At 41.9% G+C, this 23,200-nt stretch overlaps 1 long non-coding RNA gene across 7 annotated transcripts in view; it reads left to right on the forward strand.

The window, feature by feature from the left end:
- Positions 1-23,200, forward strand: part of LOC106028452 (uncharacterized) — a 62,591-nt gene that overhangs the window by 473 nt on the left and 38,918 nt on the right. For 3 of the 7 annotated variants that reach the window (XR_010051307.1, XR_010051306.1, XR_010051305.1), the window contains exons 1-2: positions 444-3,979; positions 10,303-10,398. The exons of 2 other annotated variants lie outside the window; for them this stretch is intronic. This is a non-coding gene — a long non-coding RNA (uncharacterized LOC106028452). Of the gene's footprint in view, positions 1-443; positions 3,980-10,302; positions 10,399-23,200 lie in introns of those variants that run through there. 2 more of the 7 variants (XR_010051308.1, XR_010051310.1) reach the window with 1 other exon arrangement.

Below are 23,200 nucleotides of genomic sequence, written 5' to 3' on the forward strand. Positions count from 1 at the left end.
ACCAGCGTCAGCGTTCGGAACCAGAGTCTGCGTGTCCTGGAGGACAGACTCGTCACGTGGGTCGTCGACGCTGAGGGGAGCCCAGGCAACAGGCATTTCCGGGTGCTTCGCGGTTAGGGGGCCTGTGGAGGTCTGAGGAGCGGAAGGGGCCTCTGTTGGCCGCGTTGAGCAAGGGCAGCGTGTGCAGAACAGCGGGCCACTGCCAGGCTTGGGGCGACGGCTAGCGCGTCGGCGTGACGGGAAAGCGCCCCCTCAGCCTCAGTCTGAGCCCTGGGGCGCCCGGGCCTTTCGAGTACCAACTTGCAAGCCACACATTACGGCCCACACTCGCAGCCCGTCAACCAGTGGGCGGGGCAGTGCCGCAGGAGGGCGGCCCCGGGGCGGGGCTGGAGGGCTCCTGCGCGCTCTTCACCAATCAAGAGGACTTGAGAGGGCCTGCGGGTGTGACGTAAGTGGGCCGGGCCGAGCGAGCAGCCTGGCGAAGCGCGCTTAGTCTCCGCCCGCGGGTTTGAGCCCGAGCTTAGAGCTGGAAGGGACTGGCCGCCTGGCGCCTGGCGGCTTCCAGGAGATGAGGTCAGTAGGGTCTTTCTCACTTTTAATTCACCGGAACCTGGAGCTGAATGCCGGCAGGTCGTTCGCCCACTGACGGACTGGTGAACCTCTCCAGAATTTTTTAATACTTTTGAGAACGCTTCTGGTGGTCACCCAGACCTCCCCGGCAATCCTTGGTGGAGCCGCTGCGGGTCCCTGTGTGGGGGGACAGCCTCTGGACTGGGCTCCTGGTGGCTGAGGCAAGTGGGAAAACACCTCAGCGGAGCTCCTGTAAAAGGTAGTTGTTAGGCAAGGGGCGGTTATACCCCCCAAATAAACACTTGAGCGACATCGAGACATTTTAGGAAAGGCACTGGGGCCAGCCTTTGAGGTGCGCTCACTCGAGTAGCTGCTCTTCTGAGACCGTCGTAGAGACCCTGAGAATAGCATGTGGGACAGCCATAAAAGGTGAAAGGCGCCTGTGTTTAGGAGGCAAACTCCAGGGTAGACACTATCCCGTGGCGCTCGGGATTTACCTTGTCTCACTTCCAGTGTTCTCATTTGTTATGAGGATGTGGCTGGCCTGCGACCTGGTGATTTCAGAAGTTCTCAGAATTCACTTAAAAAAAAAAAAAAAGACCAAAGGGGGATCTTCAGAGATGTTCAGCGAGGGCCTGGAGGTATGATTTTGATACACTGCATTACCACAGAGTTCAGTGTTTCTGCTGCCTCAAACAGGAGAAGACCAAGGGAGCATTTGAACTCACTGGATCACAAGGTTAAAGCTTAGAGTAGAGCTATGGGGGTTGGTGATAAAATGAGGTACTTCCCAAGAGACTGTTGATTTAACAAAGCCTGTAAGGAATTCCACACTGTACTGTGTGAGACCACAGGAAGTAATTTTTATTTGTGGAAACTTTACTGTTTGGCCTTTTCCTGTTAAGTCCTATACCATTTCTTGTGCTGTTTAAATTTTCATTACCCATAGCCCTGTCCCATCCTTAAGTCAGTCTTTATCTCCTGTCATTTCTCCTGTCCTTGCCCATAGGTTAACTAAATTTTTATATAGCTGTTTGCAGTGTTTAAGATGATAAGGTTAGCATTTTTGCACGTGATGACCCAATCCTTGTAACTATCACTGTAAATGATTGCATAATACCTCACTCATCAAAGAATTTTAGCTAAAACACATTATCTTGGTTTTACAGATGAAGGAAAGATTCAAACCAGGTGTTGGATACCTGGTTCACCACAGAGAAAATGTATCTTAACTTTAGTTATTACAGCATATTCAAGATGGAGCAAATAAATATTTTAAAAAATCAGAACAAATTTTGCTAATATATTTTGATCTTGCATAAGAAGGCCTAAGCATGACAAAAGTTCTAGAAATTTCAAAAGATAGGATTAAATAGTTACATTTGTTCACTCAACGAGTATTTTTTTAGTCACTTTGGTATACTAAGCTCATTCTAGACACGAGGAGTCTCACCATTGTCCAAAATGAGGATTAGGAAGTTGAGCTATCCTCACACCAGTCAAAGGATTGATACACAGTTATGACTAAGGGCTGTCCTGGTGGGCCTTTAGAGCCTTCAGATACTTTAGAACTCTCAGATAGTTTGAGTGAAGTGGCCATTGGGACCTGAAGACAGGAGGCAGGTACTGGTGCTCAAAACACATCAAGCCCCAGAAACAGAGGCTCAGAAAAAGTAAAGATGATCCACGGGGATCTGGGAAGAGCACCAAAGTGTTGATGGAAGTCATGTGTTAACAGAATCCCATCATCATTGTCTTTGCCTGTTCAAGGACAAGCTTAAATTTTTCTTTAACTTCATTTCTATGTAAATACAATTCCTTAAGCAGAAAATTGGTGGGCATTGTAGTACATGCCTGTAATTCCAGCACTTGGGAGGCTGAGGCAGGAGACCAGCCTGTGCTGTATAGTAAGACCTTGTTTCCAAAACAACCAAACTAACAAAAAAACCGGTGGATAAGATTTTTTTTAAAGCAAAATGGAAAATATAGGAAACACCATGACCCTTAGAAGAAAGTACCACACAGAGTGAGAAGGCAGTGATTGGGATGCCAAGGACAAAGGGCCCTGAAGCAGTAACTAGAATGGCAAATAATCAAGATAGGGGTAAATAGGAAGATGGAATGTAATGGTGAGGGCAGCCTGGTTTGAATCACATAGAGTGCAGGAGTAAAACTCTAGGGTAGAAAGGGGTGGGTAGATGATGGGAGTAAAACTGCTCTGGGTGCTCAAAGGGTGATGACAGGGACAGGCTGACCCTGAGTGAGGAACGCTGGGCATAGAGATAGAAGATTGCAATGATAGGGCTTAAGGCTTTGTTGATGGAGAGGACTGAGATGAGGCAAAGCCTCGTAAACCAAGATGCACACTGGGGCTTTATTTAAGAAAAGGGAATATGGAAATGACACATCAGGTGTTTAGAACATCCTTTTTGACTAATAGAATGGATAAGAGCCCTGCCTGTAGCAGGGAACTCACAGAAGACGTTGCATTGATAAAGGATATGTAGGAGTAGTGAGAACAGAGACTCCAGTATGTTTCGCATAAAGAATGGACAAGTCTTAGGCAAGTTGGGCTTGAGTAATGACACAGAAGCTAGAAAAAAATGATCTTCCAGTTTTTGGTTTGAGTGCCTCAGTAGAAAGTTGAGGGACCCGAGTTGCTCTCTGGATTGTACACTCCTGATTGGCTCCTGCATGCTCTCCATCTTTACATCTTTCCTCCAGGTTGTTTCTTCATCTGCTTTGTTTTTTCTCACTTTTGTATGTCTCTTAGTCTGTCTCTTGATCTCTGTCTTTCTCCTCTTCTAGCTTCACAACTTTCTGGTTAAATTTTCCCAATTCCTTCTTTCCAGAGCCAAGTCTGAAAGCAGCTGGTCTCTTAGGAAAGGAGACAAGTAGAATCAGGGCAGATTCCTCGCGGTTAGTCAAGTGGATACACAATGGAATTCACAGATTCCTTTCTTGGGGTCACCTTGGAACCTGGGTGAGATTTCTCCAGGCAGCAGCCCTTCCTACTGGGCACCAGGCCCAGCATCTGCAGAAAGCTCCAAAGCAGCTTGCTCTAGCCCAGACAGGCCAAACCACACCCACACCAAGTATGCATCAAATGCACCTTCAGTGTGCCCCTTGGGTCAAATGCTGGGTTGGAAGCACCCAAAGGGCCTCATAGCCTAATGAGAAGGTAGAGAAATAATCAGAGGGCAGAACAGAATAGAGCTAGTTTACTTTTCTGACATTACAGGGAGTCACCAAAGAGGTTGATGATAATATTTTTCAGAGTCTTCAATTTTCTAGATGAGAGCACTTTCCATCTAGTGGCCACAGAGAAAGTTGCATCAAGGAACAGTAAGACACAGTGATACAAGAAGTTTGGAATCCTGAAGGTCAGATAAAGTGTAGTGTTTAACCTGTAAGTAACCTGAAACTATTGATGATTTCTTGAATAAGGAAAGGTATTACCTAAGAAACTAGTGCATAATTGTAGGTTGAGGTGAAAACTCAAACTAGCTTAAAAGTAGTGAAGGCTCATGTAAAAAAAAAAGTATGGTTACATGCTGGGCTGGAATGATCTGGAAGGAGCATACCTAATCCATAGGCAGACGTGAACTCTAGCAGCACTAAGAAGGTCAAAGTGTTAGGAAAAGCAAAATTGTCTTATATCTCAAGATACCTTGTCTTCCCACTTTAAGGCATCCCAGGACACTATACTAAGGGGACAGCCAACAGCTAAATTTTCTGCCCATCACACCCCTGCTCCTTCAGTATCCAGATCCTTCCTTACTAAAACCTGTCCCCCCATCACATGGACTCTTCCAATCAAATGCCTATGCCCACTCATACTTGGAACTTCCTATTCATCTTCTCTCACAGCCCTCATCCCCAAGGACACTGTCTATTTGTCCCCAGGTGGGACCTGTATACCACATACACTTTCAAGAGTAAGGCTTTCAATGAATAGGTCAGTGGTCCAGCAAGTGTAGCCTGCCCCCTGGTGGCCAAACTGTTGTGAGGTCCTTTTCATGTCCAGCTGGATGTGGAAGATGGTCTCTGCTAGGTCTTTGGTGTGTACCATTACCCAACTGTAATGATTTTCACTTCTATTCACTCTTCCCAAGGTGTTTACAGAAAATCCCTTGGGGATTGTGAGGGCCTGTTTGCTTGCCAGTAGCCAGTAGAAAGTAGGGGAATTGGAGTAAGGTGGCCAGTCTTGGAGGAGGAATTTGGAAAGGAAGAGTGGATGCTGGTGAAGGAGGAAAGGGGCAGCTATGCAAGTCTCCTGAGAACAGAGAAAAAAAGCCGTTGGGTGTAAAGTTTATGAGCAGGAAGCATTTGGGGAATTTGACAGATATCTGCTGACTTGAGAAAGATTGGGGCTCTGGAGCTGAGATGAAACATTTCTGGTATTCAGGAAGGCATCCTGAGAAGGAACACTCATCTGTCTTCTCCACTACCTTAAAAAATTCCTGGGTACAAAAAGGGACACATGACCCTTGGCTCAGGTACTCTATGAAAGCCCTGGGTGAGGAGAGGACATGGTCCCATCCTGAAGCCCTGTTGTGAGTGAACAGTCCCTGGAACATTGTGGGTAGGCTCTGGGTACTCTCGACCAGGAGTGACTGGCTCCTGAAAGGGGAAGAGTCTCAGGTTGATTTGGTAACTGGAGCCAATGAGCTGCTCACACTTTGAGCCCTGACATGGGTTGTCCCCATAATGCCTTCTCAGTATCTCAGGTACCAGCTATTACTTGGCCAGGCTGATGGGGCACTCACTTTCACTTGGCTGCTGGTCTGTGTGGCCTCTCTCACCTATGCTCCCCAGGTCCTGGGCTCTGGCCCCGCCATTGGTTGGCCCTTTATTCCTGGCCTGTTCCTTCACAGGCTGCACTGGGGCAGAGGTGGACAGAGTTTGTAGACTAACTCTGTCTGCCCATCATCCCCAGGCTGCTGGTAAAGAACATCTGTGCGTAGTCATGCATATGGTACATGTATGTGCAACCCTACCTGAAAACCTGTTTCTGTCTCAGGCCATCTCTGGCATCAACTTTGACAGGAGGCTGCCTGTGGCAGCAGCTCCACTGGCACCGTTCCCAAGGATGGGACCTGGTCAGGCAGGTCTGGTCAAAGACTCACAGTCTTGGCACATGCAGCTACTTATTTGTACCTAGGCACATGTCAGAACACATGGCACACACATGACAAGGCAGTCTCTGCCTGGGCTTGTTTTCACGTCGGAACTGCCTATTTCTCCCTTGCTTCTCCCCTGCTCTGGCCCTTGTGTGTCAACACTGACAAGCACCAACACTGTCCTTTCAGCTGCCCTTGAGCCCAACCTCCACCCTGTCAGTTTTGGACAGCCCTTGAGCCCAACCTCCACCCTGTCAGTTTTGGACAGCCTTCCTTGTGTGTGACCACAAGCAAGGAAGCTTTTCACAGGGACTTCCCCAGAGGGATGAGCCTTAGGGGAAATCCTCCTGCTTGCCCACTTTCACTTTATCTCTTGCACACATGCCCTTTTTTAATTAACCCTAAAACACACATTCAGGTCCCCTTGTAGACTCTATTCACCAATACCATATATGCTAAATGCAGTTCTTAGATGGGGCTCTTTTTTTTGTTTGTTTGGTTTGGGGATCCAACTTACAACCTTGCGCCTGACTGATAGGTCCTGTGCCATGAGCTATATCCCTGGCTCTTAGATGGAGCTCTTAACCCAGTGAACTGTCACTATCTACCAAGTCTGATTCTGATCCTATGATGCCACAGTAGCCTCCCTGTGATCCTCACCCAAGTGCCAGCTGGGGTGAGTAGAGAAGGAAGAATGTAAGGACCCAGAGCAGAGGAGGTCCTCTCTTAGTCTTTTTCTTTGTCAAATTATTTGTCAGTGAACAAGCAGCTTTCTGTCTGACCTTGGTTACAAGGAACTATTATAAAGATAATAAACTGCTGTCTAAAAGCCTCTGGAATGAGTCCAAACACAAGAGGGCACCTACCCTGGTCTGTGCTTGGAGATGGGATCAAGGAAGTAAAATTTCTGGATATTCTCACTTCTCCAAAGAAGTACAAATGACTAATAGGTATATGGAAAAACATTCAGCATCTTTGGCCATTAGAGAAATCCAAATCAAAACAACACTGAGATTCCATCCTACTGCAAAAAAATGTCATCAAGGAGTCAAAAAACAGGGGCTGGGGATTTAGTTCAGCGGCATAAGTGCCTGCCTTGCAAGCAGGCAGTTGTGAGTTCGATCCCTGGTACCGATAAAAACGAAAAAGACAAAAAAAAAAAAATTAAAAAAAAAAGAAGTCAAAAAACAACAAATGCTGGCAAGGTTGTAGGAAAAAGGAACCCTTTTACATTATTGGTATGAATATAATCTAGTACAACCAGTATGGAAATCAGTATAGGCAAGCTGGGATTTAGCTCAGTGGCATTAAGTGTCTACATGTCAAGTGCAAGGTCATGAGTTTGACCTCTGGTACCAAAAAAAAAAAAAAAAAAAAAAAGTTTGTGCTGTCATTGATCATTTTTTATGCCTAGATCTTGTAACCTGAACAGCTACTTTTAAGATAACAAATGCAACATACTATCATTAATTTCCTGCTTTAAAAAAATTCTGTATCATTCCTTTTTTCTGTTTTGCTTTTTTGTAAAAAAAGAAATCAGTATAGGCATTTCTCAAAAAATTAAAAGTAGAAATTCCTTTTGCTCAGCTGTAGCTTTTCTGGGTATCTTCCACAAAAAGTGAGAAACATATTACAGTGTAATGTGCATAACCATGTTTAAAGCAGCACAACTCTCAAAAGTTAAACCATGGAAACACAGTGTATGTCCATTGACGCATAAATGAATAAAGCAAATGTGGCATATATATGTATAGGAGAATTACTCAGCTATAAGAAAGGATAGATTTAAGTCATGTGTAGGAAAATGTACTTCAAGACCATAATACTAAGGTAAATGTTACATGGTTTCTCTTGTTATTAGAAGTCCCAAGTATAAGTAATTTAAAGAACAAAATAAAAGAGACAATAGAAAATAGACTTTGTGGAGATTGTGAGGCAATCTGGGGCAGAGGATGACAGGAGGGTGTAGAAAAGGGGAAGTAAGGCTCAATATGTCATATGTGTAAGTACCAATTCCCCATAATATATATATATATATATATTTTTTTTTTTTTTTAAATCGGTACCAGGGATCGAACTCACGACTGCCTGCTTGTAAGGCAGGCACTTATGCCGCTGAGCTAAATCCCCAGCCCCCATAATAAATATATTGATTATATATCTCTAACATATACTAATAAAAAGTTCCTTGGGGAAATTTTTTTTAGATTCTGGAATCATTTAACCATTCTATATGAATTTGACTAGATCCTGAGCTTTCCTGATGCTCTTTTAACATTTGTCTCTGTGAGTCTCTTATAGTTCTTGCTAAGATCAATGAAGGAAGGAAGAGCAACCCAGTTTCCATGCTTGCTGCACACTAAGTGTTAGCAGGGCAACAAGGTGACAGGCTCTAGGCTGGAGGGAATGGTGATCTGAAAGGAAGGAGCAGCATGAGGGTTCTGGAGAAGGGGTCTCTGCACATCCGAGGCCTCGTAGGTACCCAGTTCAGGCCATGCAGAAACCTAACACCTGGTGATCCTCAGGAAGACCAGGTCCCACAGCTGAGCTCAGGAAGCTGGGTCATTCAGGGCAGAGGCCACTCCACCCTGAATTCTTGTTATTGCTCACCAGGAATTTGTCAGAAATGTTACAAAGCTGCATCTTCTATTGTGTCTTCTCTCTGGGTCTGACCATTTGTCTTCCTGTTTAAAAGTTTACTAAGTCCCAATTTAAGAGGAAGGGGAAGTTTTCTTTATTTCATTACTGTTTTTCAAAACTATGATTGTATACAAAATAATCTCCAAAACTTAGTGTCTTAAAGAAAAGTAAAACTATACAATTATGAGTCTACAGTTTGAGTAGTGCTTGGCATGGGTAGCACAACCCTGCCTCACTGGTGAAGGCTGGCCACTGGAGTCATCTGTGGACTCACTTTTTCAACAGTCCTAGTTGATGTTGGCTGTTGCCTGAGGCCTTTGGGTTGTTGACTGGGAAAAATAAATATGGCTGTAGTAGTAGCCATACCTTTTCTATTCTCTGATGTTTTGATATCTTGCAGTCTTCCTGACCTTGGAGAACTGCCCCTTACATTTCTTAGAGATAGCACCTAAGTCTCTTGCAAGGGTGACTTTTATATGCAAACAAAACAATCCAGAGCCACACAGGCACCACTTCCCTTGTCAGACTCCTACACTTTGGGGCCACTATTCCTCTGCCTGTTCACCCAGATAATTAAAGACCACCACTAAATCCCAGAGTCCACTGAAATGATTTAAAATGTTTGATCTCAAATCTGCATGCCCAGCCTCACCTATTCCTTTGCATGGAAAGTACAGTATAGACTCTCACCATGTTCTCCCCCAGCTTCCCAGCCAATCCTGGTGCCTCCCCAGGACCCATGCATGAAACAAACTAACTTTTAAATGGCCATCATATCCTAATACATTGGCCTCATCATACCTGAATACTGTAATAAGAAAGCCTGTATTTTGAATCATTTCTCCAGTAGCCTAGCTTACCTCAAGGCATGGTAGTGAGTGTTGCAAGGATGAGTATCCTCTGAGCAAGAGGCCCAGGTGGAAACCATGTTATATTTTATCATCAAATATTAGAAGTTACTCAATGTCGGGGCTGGGGGTTTAGCTCAGCGGTGTAAGTACCTGCCTTGCAAGCAGGCAGTCGTGAGTTCGATCCCTGGTACCGATAAAAAGGAAAAAGACAAAAAAAAAAAAAAAAAAAAAAAGAAGTTACTCAATGTCATTTCTGCATTTGGTTCACAAAGCAATCACAAAGTGCTAGGTATGTTCAAGGGGAAGAAAAAATACCTTGAAGGTATTTTTACCCTTGAAGGGGCAAGTCAAGGTAATGGAAGAACATGTGAATGGAGATATTGGAGTGGCTTCTTTTGGAAAATATAGTCTACTCTTCACTATCATCGCCTCGGGGAAGAGCTCTTGGTGCCAGGCCACTCCAGAGGTTGCTGGCCAGGCAGTGGTTGGGCTGTTTACAGGTCAGATGTCCAGTCCCATCCCTGGATTATCCCTAGATCAGAGCACAAAGGGCTTTTTCCCTGAGCCTGGTGCTTTAGAGGACCTTATTCAAGTCCTTGCCCAACCAACACTTTCTCCACCAGATGATAAATTTGTAGGACACAAGGGCAGGTGACTGCTTGAAGTCTGTGCCCTTGCCCTGCTATAATTCATAATCTTGGTATTGAGGACCCTAGATGCTGCTGTCCAAATAGCTCTGAACTCCCTTCTAAAACACATACTTCCCTTTATTGGATCTTTTTTTTTTTTTTTTGAGAGTAGACCATAACTTTGGTGTGGCATGACTGAGAGTGGCCATTTCCAGGGTGGGGTAGATGAAGCTGCAGTTTGAACATATCTATTAGAGGACAGTCCACATGGCTGAGCGTGGGTTCACAGGTGAGACAGAGGGCAGCAGGAAATGGCCCAGGAGCCAGGTCTGCATTTCCCCTGCACTGTCTTTTAGTGCAGCATTCCAAGGATCTGATAATTTTAAATTCAAAAGTGGTTTTACAACCTCATTAGATGGGATAGAATGAAGAAAACACCCACAGCATATAAAATTAGCCTTGTTTGTTCTCTTGCATCACAAATGACAGAGGTGGTCCATTCAGCCCTGGCCCTGTCAGGTCTATGAGGACGAAGGTATTTCCGGAAGTGTGGAGATCTCCTCGCTGTCTTGACTAGATCCTAAGGTATGTAGAAGCATGTAAGGTAAGCAAGTAAGTTCTTAAGGTATGTAGAAGCTCTGTCCTGGACTCAGTCCTCATGACCCTTCTGTGAGACAGAAGTGAACAAAGCCATTTTACAGGTGAGGAAACAGACTTGGTGAGGTTAAGTGGTTCAGGCACACACTAGAGTGTAGAGCTGAGATGGCAATGACTGGCCTCGTGTCTGGGGCATATTTCTGTGCAAGAAGCAGCTGCTGAATATTTCAGGTAGATCTTTGACTCAGAGAGTCTCCAAAGTTCGACTCTAAACTGCCATTATACATTGTACTTAAAGTGGGATGATTGGGAAAGGATTGAATTTATTTGGGGAAGAGATTGCACTGTCAGAAATCTAGAAAATTATTCTGAGTTAAACATTATAATAAAAAAACCCTTCCAGGCTGTGTGGAGATGCATTTATCTGGGATAAATAGCTCATGGTGAGGGGCTGAGATGAGTACTTTTTATGCATTCTGGATAATCAGCCCTGAAACCCAGAATCCACTAGATCTATGCTTGCTGGGCCTCCATGGCCCCAGGAAGCAAAACACACTGTGTATCTATTGGTTGATATCCTTTGACCTGAGAGAGAAATGGCAACATAGACTAGCATATAGACTCAGAGTTCCATCTATCGTGCTTCTCTTTCTTTGTCCAGATGTCTTTCCCTCTGTCAAGAATGCTGTTCCTTGCTTTTCATCTTAACTTTCCTGGCCCCCAAGACCCAGATCCTAAGGTTGCCTCTTTCTTTGAATTTGGTACTCTTGGTCTGTGCACTCCTGGCCTGTGGACTTATTAATAAACAAGAAAGAGCAATTGCAGGCTGGGGAGGGGTGGGGCATGATTTCACAGCTCCTGACTGGCAGATCAGGCTGCACCCTGAGGTGTGACCTTCCCATGTGCTGCACAGGATCCCTGACGGTCCCCGCTGTTCGCTTGGATTTTCCTTCCTACCCAGAAACTGACTCAATATGCCAAGAACAACATTTTGCTTTCCAATGTTGAGGTCCACTTTCCTTCCTTCATAACTCTATTCATTCACTTTCTTTTTTTGTTTTTTTTTCTTTTTATTGGTACCGGGGATCGAACTCACGACCGCCTGCTTGCAAGGCAGGTACTTATGCTGCTGAGCTAAATCCCCAGCCCCTGTTCATTCACTTTCAAGTTTCTTTTTTCCTATTATTTATACAAACATTTTCTCTTCAAAGTGGTGCTCTCAAAGATTATGAGATAGCCCTGTAGCTCTGGGTATGACTGAGAGCAGAACCAGGAGGCCAGACCTCTTGCATCTCTGCACGGCAGACAATGAATTGCAGGCCTTCCATGAGGGAAGACTGCCTGGGCCACAGCCACCATTTTCCATCCTTGAGGACTAGGGCTTCCTTCAGATTTTAGCTGCTTTATTGTCAAATGGATTATTTATATAAGATAAATAATCCCTGGCTATAAGCCAATCTAAAAGTTCCAGATGCAGCAAAGCATACACTAGCACCAGTTGTCATCAGCGAGCATTCACTCAAAATCAAATCAAGAAAAACAGCTTGAAACCAGGGACAGCAACCCAGAGTGGGTCCAGCCCAGCAGCCATGCTGGTAGCAAACATAATTTGTTGTTCTTGTTTTCTAGTTTTGCTTGTATAATGCAGACTGTCAGAATGTTTTGTTGTTTGTTCGTTATTTATTTACTTGCAGTACTAGGGTTTCAATGCAAAAACTCATACAAAATAAAAGACATTGAGTAAGAACAGGGGCAGTACTTGAGAGCATGTAAATATCCCACTAGGCAAGTGCTCCACCATAAGCCCACTTTCAGCCCCCTTTTAAAATAATGATAATAATAATTACAGACTTACAGAAACATTGAATAAACAACGACTTCTTATCAATGCTTTAGCTAGATTCTGCAAATATTAACTTTTTATTCCTTCAGATTATTTGAACTATTTGAGAGTAGGTTGCACACTTACCCTAAACACTAAGTTTTCTTAAAAACAAGAATAGTCTCCTAGGTAACTACAAGGTAATGATTAAATCAGGAAATTAGAATGGATACAATGTTACTATCTAATCTACAGGCTTTATTCTCATTTCAACAATTGACATTTTCTGTTCTTTATAGCAAAAGAGAAAATTTACTTTTAGGGCCAAAGATCCAGATTAAAGTTTTTTTGTCTTGTTTCTTTGGTTTCCTTTAATATCAACAATTTTTCTTTTGTTTTTTGTTTTCCATGATCTTGGCAGTTTTGAAGCATACAAGCCAGATATTTTGTGGACTATCCTATATCCTATAGAATGGATTTTCTGCTGTTTCCTCATGATTAGATTCTTGTCGTATATGTTTAGCACAAAAGTGCCACAAGGGACATGGAGCCTCACTAGTGCATGATCTGGGAAGAGACAAGTGTTTTGCAGCCTTATTGGTGATATTAACTTTGGTCATTTGATTAAGGAAATGTCTGGGAGGTTTTTCCAATACAAATTTTATCCTTTTCTATTTTTTCCTTTGTAATTGAAAGACATTTTATGTGTTTGTTGGGGGGGATACTTTGATATCTTACTCTCATCTCACCTTACTTAGCATTTACATTCTAGTTTCATTTTCTGTTAATGATTCTTGACTCACTCTGTTACTATTAACAGTTTTCTAAGTTTGGTCAGAGAACTTTGATCAAGTTGATTTTTGTGTGATTTGGCATATTGTCATTCTCTTTTAAGCTCTTCCTTACTCTCTGGTGTAACAAGATGTTCCAGGCTCTTCTTTCTTGGTACCAGCTCTGGAATCATTTATCTCTCCAAAGGAGCCCTGGTTCTTTTAAGTGGAGAATAGTGCAGTACTTAGAAATAAAGATTTGGGTACTAGATTTGCTCATTCTTACTGCACTGTCCTTGATTCTAGGCCAGTGGTGGTGAACCTACGGCACACATGCTGCAGCTGGCTCTTTGTTATCATTGTAAGCTCTAAAAGGTTTGCCATCAGTGTTCGAGACTCACTTGATAGACACGGCACATAAATTTATCTATCACTTTATCTTTCTACATATGTATTAAACATCTATCTATATTCGGCCTGCTAAAATAATGAATTTATAATGACACCTCAAATTCATAATACCATATAACTCATTAAATCCTTTCCTCTTGCCTTCTTTTTACTACCTTCTCTGATAGTGAGAAACTGTGACTCTCATTACCTACAATATATTATTTATACCTATACTTGATCTTAAAATGATCAGAGAGCTTCAAAATTGTTAACATTCACATAAAGAACACCCCCAAATTAACTTCAATATGTGTCCACAGTTTTCGTTGCTACTTGCTAGTTAGATATTACTTAACTCTCCAGACCTAACCTTAGGGTCATTTTTTTTTTTTTTTGTTTTCTATTTTAGTGTTTTATCTTCTTCTTCTTTTCTTTCTCCTCCTTCTCCTCTTCTTCCCCCTCCTTCTTTTTTTTAATGGTTAATGGAACACTAACATGGTTCCAGAAGTAAGAACTACACAGAAAGGTGTCCTCAGAGATGTATCATTGCCCTGGGTGTCTCCCCAGCCCCATCATGACCCTGCTTCTGCCCTATCACTTTAGCTAGCTGTTACTAATGTATCCTTTCTGTGTTTTGTTTAGCTTTTGTCCTGTACAAATAGCAGATACTGTGATAACTCCGACCCCGGAATAAAATCCAAGGAAGCAAGAAATTAAAATTTAGGGAGCAAAGGCGTTATTTTAGGCCACGCCTGGCTCATAGCCTCCAGGAGCCAATATGGACTGCAAGCCTGATAGCTAAATGGCAGGGCTTTTATCTTGTAAAACCGCAAACAGCTGCTGGTCTCATACTGCAAGGAGTGGGGCTGGGTTTGTGGTGCACTACAGAACAGGAACACAGGGGTGATTACATTTCTTGGGAAGAGCAAGGTTCAGGTAAGGGTTGGGCTAACAAGCAAGTTTCCCTGCAAACAAGCAAGTTACCCTTCAAACAAGTTTAGATTAGGAAGACATCCTGTTTTCCTCAGCAGAGAATAGAGAAGTCTAGCAGTAATTAACAACCCCTGTTAGCTTATTTTAGCACCACATCTGTTATTTGTAGAGGGCAACAATGGTTAACATATCAATTAGGTAAGAATTTACAATTCTTTACAGAGGAGAGCGTTGATTAACATATCAATTAGGTCACCCAGAGGGAGAAGGAAAACACATATACAGTAAGGCCACGTTACAGGTATTTTGGTATGATACAAATATAAGGAAGCTATTTTTTTCTAGAGTACAACAGATACATGTAAATGTTATTTTTCATTTCTTTCATAAAACAGTTAATTCTGTACAAATCGAGTTTGTAGTCTCATGACATCAGAGTAAATAATTATGGACGAAAGGAGGTTAGAAGAATGCTTATTGGAAGTTAGGGAAAAACACAGTAGCTTCTGGATTTTCAGGAAGCATCCCAAGTTGATCACTGCATAGCCCCTTGGTCCAGGATAAGCAGAGCCCAGGGAACTGCTTAAGTGTTTGGTGGACACCTATCACAGGTGGCTCTGTCCATTTAAAATGACCAGTTGGGATTCAGGCTTTCTACCCATTTACTCAGCATGTAGGCTTTAAAAGAAACTGGGATCTTAAAAGAAAAACTGGTTGCTTTACATTTTAAAATCCTTCAAACTCAGAACTTATTAGGGAGGGGCTGTCTTCCAAGTTGCCTGAGGAAATTCGTGCTTGGTTCAAAACCCTAGTTCATTGCCTAGTCTCATTTTAATTCTTATAAAGTGGCTGATCACCCAACTGTATCTCAGACCCTTTCCCTACCTAGCACTTCTATTCATAAGTTGCCTAAGCTATTAGTTTTTTTTACAAAAAGTAACATAAATACTCATTTGTACCTTTTCCACTTAAAGTGTAGTCTCCAAATCACAATCCATAGAGGGCTTCCTTTTTTTTAACCATTGCATAGTACATACTCCATTGCAGATATATCATAGTTTATTCAGCCACTGTTCTAGATACATTTAATCTGTTTCTAGAATTTTGCATTAGAAACAATGTTGCAATAACTACTTCTGTTGGTGAAGGAGGATCTTAAGGGTAAATTTCTGAATGACTTAGTGAAAGGTAAACACTTGTGGTTTTGTTAGGAATTGACAATTTCCTCCAGAAAGGTTCTGCTTTCTACCTGTAAGGTCAGAAAGTGCCTTTTTGCTGGTTACCCAGAGTGATGGGGTCTGGTACAAGTTTTTAGTTCTTCTACATTAAGAACAAAGAATTAGAGTAACTTATGAAAATAAGGACAAAGCAGCAAAGTTTAATTAGTCACCAGTGAAAGGGTTTGGGCCCAGACAGGGCACTGTAGCTGGTGAAGCCTTAAAGGCGGAACCAAAGAGCCCCTATCTCCCCCACCCTAGGAATTTACCTGTGATGCCATCTTCCCCACCCCTGGGAACTTACCTATGGCGCCAAACCTAGGACCAATGGGCTACCCGTGCATCCCTGATGCCCCCTTAGGTTCCACCCCAAATGAGGCTACTTACATACCCCCAACGCCACGTGTCTGCCAGAGAGAAGGCCAGACTCCATCGGTTGGGGGGTGTCGGTTATCTCTCTCTGTGTTCTCAGAATAAAGGCTTCTTTTGTTTTATACTTCTCATCTTCTGGATATAATCCTATCAACCTGTAAGCTAGGAGCAAGTAGGCTTGTGCTAGTGAAAGTAACAGGCACACTGAGGGGGTTGGGTTTAGGCATTTAAAATTCAGGTCGTGTCTAGGGTGCCTCCCATTGGGTATTTTACAGTGTGATTGACAACGCGATTGTCAGAGTGCAGAGTCACGTCAGCTGTGTCTATTGCGCGTGTCCTTTCCCATAATTCACTCTGTTATATGTGGATATATGAAGTGTAGTCTCTATGCATGAACCTTCAGTGAGAGGTGAAGAAAGGTTACTGTAGGTCATGCAGGAGGGTCACAGGCACAGGCTGGTTTGGGTTTTGGAATTTTCCAGGGCTGGCTGGTGGAGGTGGGTCACAGTTTGTGTTATCTCTGCATCTGGGTAGTAAACTTTAGAACAAAGAGGAGGGGGTTGGCTCTAGGATATTGTCCAATTTTAGGTCTAGCAGCAAGTGGAGGGGAGTGGCCCAGTATCCCCAATCCTACTATCTGTATCATTACCCAAACCTTACTGATAAGAATATGTTGTTATGTTACATTTTGCCAATCTGCTAGGAGAAAAATCATATTTCAACATAGATTAAATTTGTACTTATGTGACTTAAACATTTCTGTAAGTTTAGACCTGCTTTTAATCTTTTCTTCACTGAGTTACTTACTTTTGCCCCTCTTAAAAAAATTTTGCCTTTCCCATTTAAAAAAATGAGTTTTTTCTATATTCAGGATATTGGCTGTTTATCTGTGATATAGATTGAAAATATTTTCTTTTGTCTTTTCATTTGCCTTTTGGTTTTGTTTATGGTATATTTTGTCAAGAAAAATCCTTTTAGTCTTATGTAGTAAATTAATCTGTTCTTTTATTGCCATTGAAGTTTTGTTACCAGATAGTCTCCTTCCAAAAGTGGCTTGGCAAATAAATATTACCTGGTCTCCTTCTGGAGTTCGATTCCAGGTTCTTCTCATTTTGAACAAAGGATTCAACAGAAACAAGCCAAAAAAAAGAGGAACAATTTATTTGAAAAAATACAAGAGAATAGTGAAAGAGAAACTAGCTTTGCAGAGTGACCTTGGGCTGAGTAGAAGAAAAAGCAAGATACAAGTATACCCTGAGGGACTCAGGCTGTGCCAGCATGATGAAAGCCACATTAGTGAGCCCTTCTTGGTGACTGTGACCTTTTATGCCATCTTTATTTTGAGGAAACCTTTGAGAACTTCCACATGTGGATCTGGAGAGGCAGTGCTGGATCCTACTCCTCAGGCTGACATCAGGTCTAGGCCATCCTGTAGAAAACATGCTCAGGTTCTCACGAGAAGGCTTTGGGAAGCGTTCTGGGCATGCATGCTGTGTTGGGGGTCTTGTAATGAACAGGTCACACCTGCTTGCCACACCCTAAGACTCATAGTGAGAAACCTTTTCCATACTCCCAGGTTATGCAGGAATCCATCCACATTTTCTTCTAATATTTGTGTGGTGTTATTTTAAATCTCTGCTCCATTTATATTTTTTAAAGCTTTTTTAGTATATGTTGTGATACATAGTAATGACATTCACCTAGGAAGATTGGTATATGGTATCATGTCTTCATCACTTGTACTTCTTCCTCCCTTCACCCTCCTCTTTTCCTTTTTCCCCAAGTTCCCTTTCCAGTCCCACAGTCTACCAGACTATTAGATGAAATAAATCAGACAAGGAAGTTAAATATTGTATGATTTATCAAATATGAGTGACCCAAAATATAAATAACTTACAGAGCAGAATAACAGTGAGATGATAAGAAACAGAAATGTAGGGCCAGGGATTTAGCTCAGTGGCCTAAGCACCTGCCTGGCAAGTGCAAGGTCTTGAGTTCTAACCCCTGTTAAAAAAAAAAAAAAGAAAAGAAGAAAAGAAACAGAAATGTAGACTCTGCTCTATTTATTCTGTCTTGTGAGGCAGGATCTAGTTTTATCTTTGTTCCATGGTTTCTCATTGTCCCAGGCATTTATTAAAGTCACTCTTTGCCTTAATGATTAAAATGCTATCTTTAAACTGGGTGTGGTAGTGCATGCCTATAATTCCAGCAGTCTAGGAGGCTCAGGCAGGAGGATCATAAATTCAGGTTTAGTATGAGTAATTCAATGACTTTTGCAACCCTGTGCTAAAGTTTAAAAAATTAAAAATTGTAGGGAGTAGCATGACCGCCCCATTGCTGCCTCCCCACCTCTCTCCTATGGGCATATGATGCGTCTGCCTACATTAACTAACCATAATCCTCTCCTGCTTACGTCACATACCCAGACGTGACGATGACCCTGTTGTATTCATCCCCATAGCCTCTTCCAGTCCCACCAGCCCGCCCTTGACCTATAAAAGATGTGATCACTTCCTGAATAAACGAGACTTGATTGGAATCCTCATCTTGTCTCCATCTCTCTTTGTCTCCCCCCTGTTTGTATTTCATCCCCGTTCCCCCTCTAGGTACACCCCACGGATTGATCCATGGGCCGGATCAAAAAATTACCTGGGCATGGCTACATACTCCTGTAATTCCAGCAACAGGGGAGGCTGAAGCAGGAAGATCACCACGAGTCTGAGAACAGCCTGGACTACTTAACAAGACTGTCTCAGAAAACAAACAAACAAAAAGTTAAATTAAAAATCAAAAAATTAAAAGAAGGCCAGGGATATAGCAGTGTGAAGGCCCCAGGTTGAATCCCAAGTAGTGCAAAGAAAAAAGAAAACTATTGTACATTAATTATCCATATGTACTAGGTTGACATCTGGACTTCTGATTTTGTTCTGCTGGATTGTCTGTTCATGCACCAGTATCACATTGTTTGAACTATAGAGATTTTATAACATGTTTTAATGTATAATAGGACTGGTCTCCAATCTCAAAAATTGCTTTATATTTTTAGATAGTCTTGCATGTTTATTTTCCTATAAAAACTGTAATATCAATTTGTCTGTGCCTGCCAGACATAGTGATGCACACTTATAATCCTAGCACTTGGAAGGCTGAGGCAGGAGGATCACATGACAAATTTGACACTTTTTTGGGCTATATAGTGAATTCAAACACTGCCTGAACTATATAACTAAACCCTGTCTTAAAAGAAAAAAATTTCTATGCCTATGAAAAACAAAACTCGTCCACCAAGTGTTCTAAAGTCTTTTAATTAGTTTGCAACATTTAAAATGTGGGAATGTTACATGAAAATCTGGTTTCTTGTTTTTCTTGAACATAGAGAAGCCCATCAACATGGGCCTTTTCTGTCCATGTGACCTAATGGTGTAGAGTCAGCAGTGATTACCGTCTTTCCAGGAGCCTCCAGTGCTGTCCACTTCTCCACATTCCCTCTGATCGTTCTCCCTTGCACTTTACATATGTATGGCGTCTGAGTTGGCGCCATTGCCTGTAAATGTTGGTAAAGAATATTCCATGCCCATTCTTTGTCATCCCTTTCTGTCTCACAAGATAAATGCTATAAAAGCGATTTATGTCTGCTTTGTTCATTGCTATGTCTCCGGGTCCTAAAAGGAAGCTTGCAGGATAGTTGGTACTAGGTCAGTATTTGTTCAGTGAAGGAATACAGACAAGGGAACAAAAAATGATTAAAATGAATTCTCTCTCTACTGAGGTACTGAAAATGTCATATAGAAGTAGCACACTCTGCATGGCAGTCAGTTGTCATGGTTTTTACAAAAGGCAAACTGGCAATATTGGTCAGAATTACGCTGGTGAAAATGCATTGATCAGTTGTCCTCCCAGTTCCATTTCTAGAAATTGATCCTAAAGTATATCTGCACACAGGCAAAATGATAATGGACAGGATTAGTTGTTGCAGTAGGAATAAAAGACTGGAAAGGACATAAATTTCCCTTAAGAGGGTTGATTATATAAATTATGTTTTATCCACACATTAGAACAATGAAATATTATAGTTATAAAAAGGAATAAGGATGGTTTCTATGCACTAGAGGGAAAAACATAAAGTACAGAATAGTACGTACAGTAGGTTAGCTTTTGTGTATAAGATGAATAAAATACAAAAAAATTGTATTCACTTGCAAATGGATGTGGAAAAATCTGGATGCACTCACTAGAACAAGGGAGAACCTAGGGATACACCCGGGGCTCACGTGTGCGTGTAGAGTGTGGACGGCTCTGAGTCCAAGCCCCAGTACAGCCCCCCAAAGAAATAACGGGGAGAAGTTATGCTTACGAAACTGGGCAAGGAAAGCAGTACAGAAGGGAAAATACCAAGTCTCTGATTCTGAGGAGTAGATTTTAAACCAAATACACACCTCTAATAATTACTGTTACACTGAATGACAGTAGAAGAAGGCATCTTGAAGACCACACCATCAAGCTAAGAGCTTCTATGGTCGACTGTATAATGGAGTCTGTAGGTCACTCACTGGAATTTACATCCACTCTTGATATATAATGTACTTTCTAATTTTATTTTGACAGAAAAGATAACAAAATATGTTTCCATTTCTCTCTCTCTCTCTCTCTCTCTCTCTCTCTCTCTCTCTCTCTCTCTCTCTCTTTGCAGCAGATAACCCCTGAGAGCACTTTACAAATGGACACTTAATAAAACACTTTACCCAGTGGGAGAAAGAGCAGATGCCAAGACAAAATAGTGATGCTCATGCTATAAGGGATGGCCCACAAGATGCTTCATGATTAAAAAAAAATTTAAATATTTCAGCAAGGAAAATCTTCACTAGAAATTTAGCAAAGAATTTATCAAGTAACTATAGTTCCAGAAATGCAAATTCAGGATGTGTTCAGACTATAACACAGACCTAATATATTGTAGAGTCTGCTACATGGCATATGATCAATGTAAAATGAATTTTAAAACAAGAAAATCTGTAAACAGAGTGCCGTTACTCAGATTAAATGAGCAGATCTATAGCTGTCGTGGTATATAAAATACTTTAAATTAGGGAACCCAGAGAATAATTAGAACCATAATATGGCAGATAACATTCTTACAAATGTATATATCTCAATAACTTGTCTTTTGTCCTTTTTTGGTCTATAGTTTAATTTTTCTTGGGATCGCAGTGGTTTGTCTGCAGTCAGCATACTGTTTACAGAGAAATCCTCAAAGAATAAGCCACACTCTTGCAGACATCTAATAGACAGATTTTAACATTTTAGTATGCAAAATTCTGGTGATTCCAGTATTCCACAGCTTAAGAACATACTGTCAAAGTGAAATATTATTTACACAGAATGAAAACTTTTTGTGTGTTGAGAATTGAACCCAGAGCCTCACACTTGCCAGTCAGGCACTGTGTCACTGAGCTGTATCCCCAGTGCTGCAAAGGATAGGCCTAGAGCGTATAGTTAAGGATTTGTAGATGCCTAGATGAACACAGACGTGTAATAAAATCTATGTTAAAACTACTAGAAGAATGTAAATAGCTTAGAATCAAAGTATTCCTTTGTTGCCTTTAAAATGAACAGTTTTTAGTAGCTGCAATGTAATTATCGAGAAAATTCTGCCAAGAGGTACTATTGATTTAATAGCATTTCACCACCTGTTCTGACAAGGAAGAGTGAATATCCTTGACAATGATATGGAAAAGGGTGAATAAAGCACAGCTCAGTTTCAAATGGATCATGTCATATGCTTCATCATAGTTCTCAATTTCTCAAGAGTTCTGCAAACTGAAACTAATGCCCCATTTAGCAAGTGCTTTTATAAATTTATGGCTGAGGTAGTTTTAAACATGCTTACCTTATTTTCTCTGTCCATTACTCCCATTTAATTGCATAACCGATTTTCTTGCTTATTGTTGTCCTCAGCATTATGTAGCTAAAGGTTTAGAAGATAAATGTTCAGTCCCCATGAATACGGCAATCCACTCTTTGTTAGAAAAGCTGCACTGATGCACCTAAACCACCAGGGGACAGTCGGTAGGCAGATTATACTATTTTGTTGGCACAGTGCTGCCTTCACCTGTGGCATCCCCTTTCAGCTCCTGAATGGACAGAGAGGTACTTGCAGCCACTCTCTAGCACGTTGGTGAACTTTGTTCGCTTCCAGAGGTCACTAAAATGCAAATTATGTTTATCCAAGTTTGTTGAAGTTTACTAAGGGGCTGGAAAATCACTCTAGGAAGCTCTAAGGTCTTCCTAAATGGATAAATTCCACAGTCATAGTCACAAACAACATATGAAATGACAGGATGCTTTACACTGAGAGCAATAACTGTCAATGATTAATTAGTGGCCATGAGAGTTGGAACTGGGGGATCAAGGTCAGATGCATCCACTGCCACTGAAGGGCTGCACCTATAAAGCTCACAAGCTGTAATTAATGAGCCAGGCCTGGCGTCGGATACCTTTTCTGTGTGGTCTTCCAAGGTGCACCTTTGGGGCTTTGGCTCATCCTTGTAGCCAGTGTCTCTCTGTGAGTTCTGTTATGTCCTGCAGTGACTGCGATGGCTTTATTTCCTGCTGCTACTTCTCAACACTTTTAGACTCAGACAAAGCCTCATGATGACATAGGATGTCGTGTCTGTCTCTCCACTAGCTTGGGAGGGAGCTCACTTTATTCTTTATATCCTGGAAGTTTTGTATAGTGAACTCCCATTGAACCACATTTTGACCATAGGAGTCCAGGAGACAGAGGAGAACCAGGAGATAAATGACCTTTATCTCAGCCGTCCTGTGAAATGCAGCTGTTTGGCCAGTGTGACCTGTGACATCACTAGTTGAGCGGGTGTCAGTTCGTAGCATGTCTTTTTCTGTGTTGTCCTTCTTTCTTTGCTTCACATCCCTTTTCCTCTCACCTTTGCTTCTCTGAGATTGTACTTCCAATAAAAATGTTCACTTGCAAACCTTTGCCTTTGTTTATCTGCACAGTAGGATACTATGCAGATGTGAAAAATCATGAGAGTGAGTTCTAATTGTTTTTTATTAGTACATATTTGCAGTACATAATATTTATATTCCAGTGGAGAGTTAGACCGTATACATGATTTCTAAGATACAGTATTAAGTGGAAAATGCATACTGCTGAATAGAGTATAGAGCAGGCAATTCTGTTAAGGAGAAATGGAAACAAAGGAGAGATCATGTGCAGTCACTTCTAAGCCTGGACCATCTCTGGAAGGGACTGCAGAAAACTT

The sequence above is a fragment of the Cavia porcellus genome, unplaced genomic scaffold (assembly GCF_034190915.1).
Source record: "Cavia porcellus strain 051 isolate PalLab524CR breed Dunkin Hartley unplaced genomic scaffold, mCavPor4.1 scaffold_13, whole genome shotgun sequence".
In the NCBI taxonomy this organism is placed as follows: domain Eukaryota; kingdom Metazoa; phylum Chordata; class Mammalia; order Rodentia; family Caviidae; genus Cavia; species Cavia porcellus.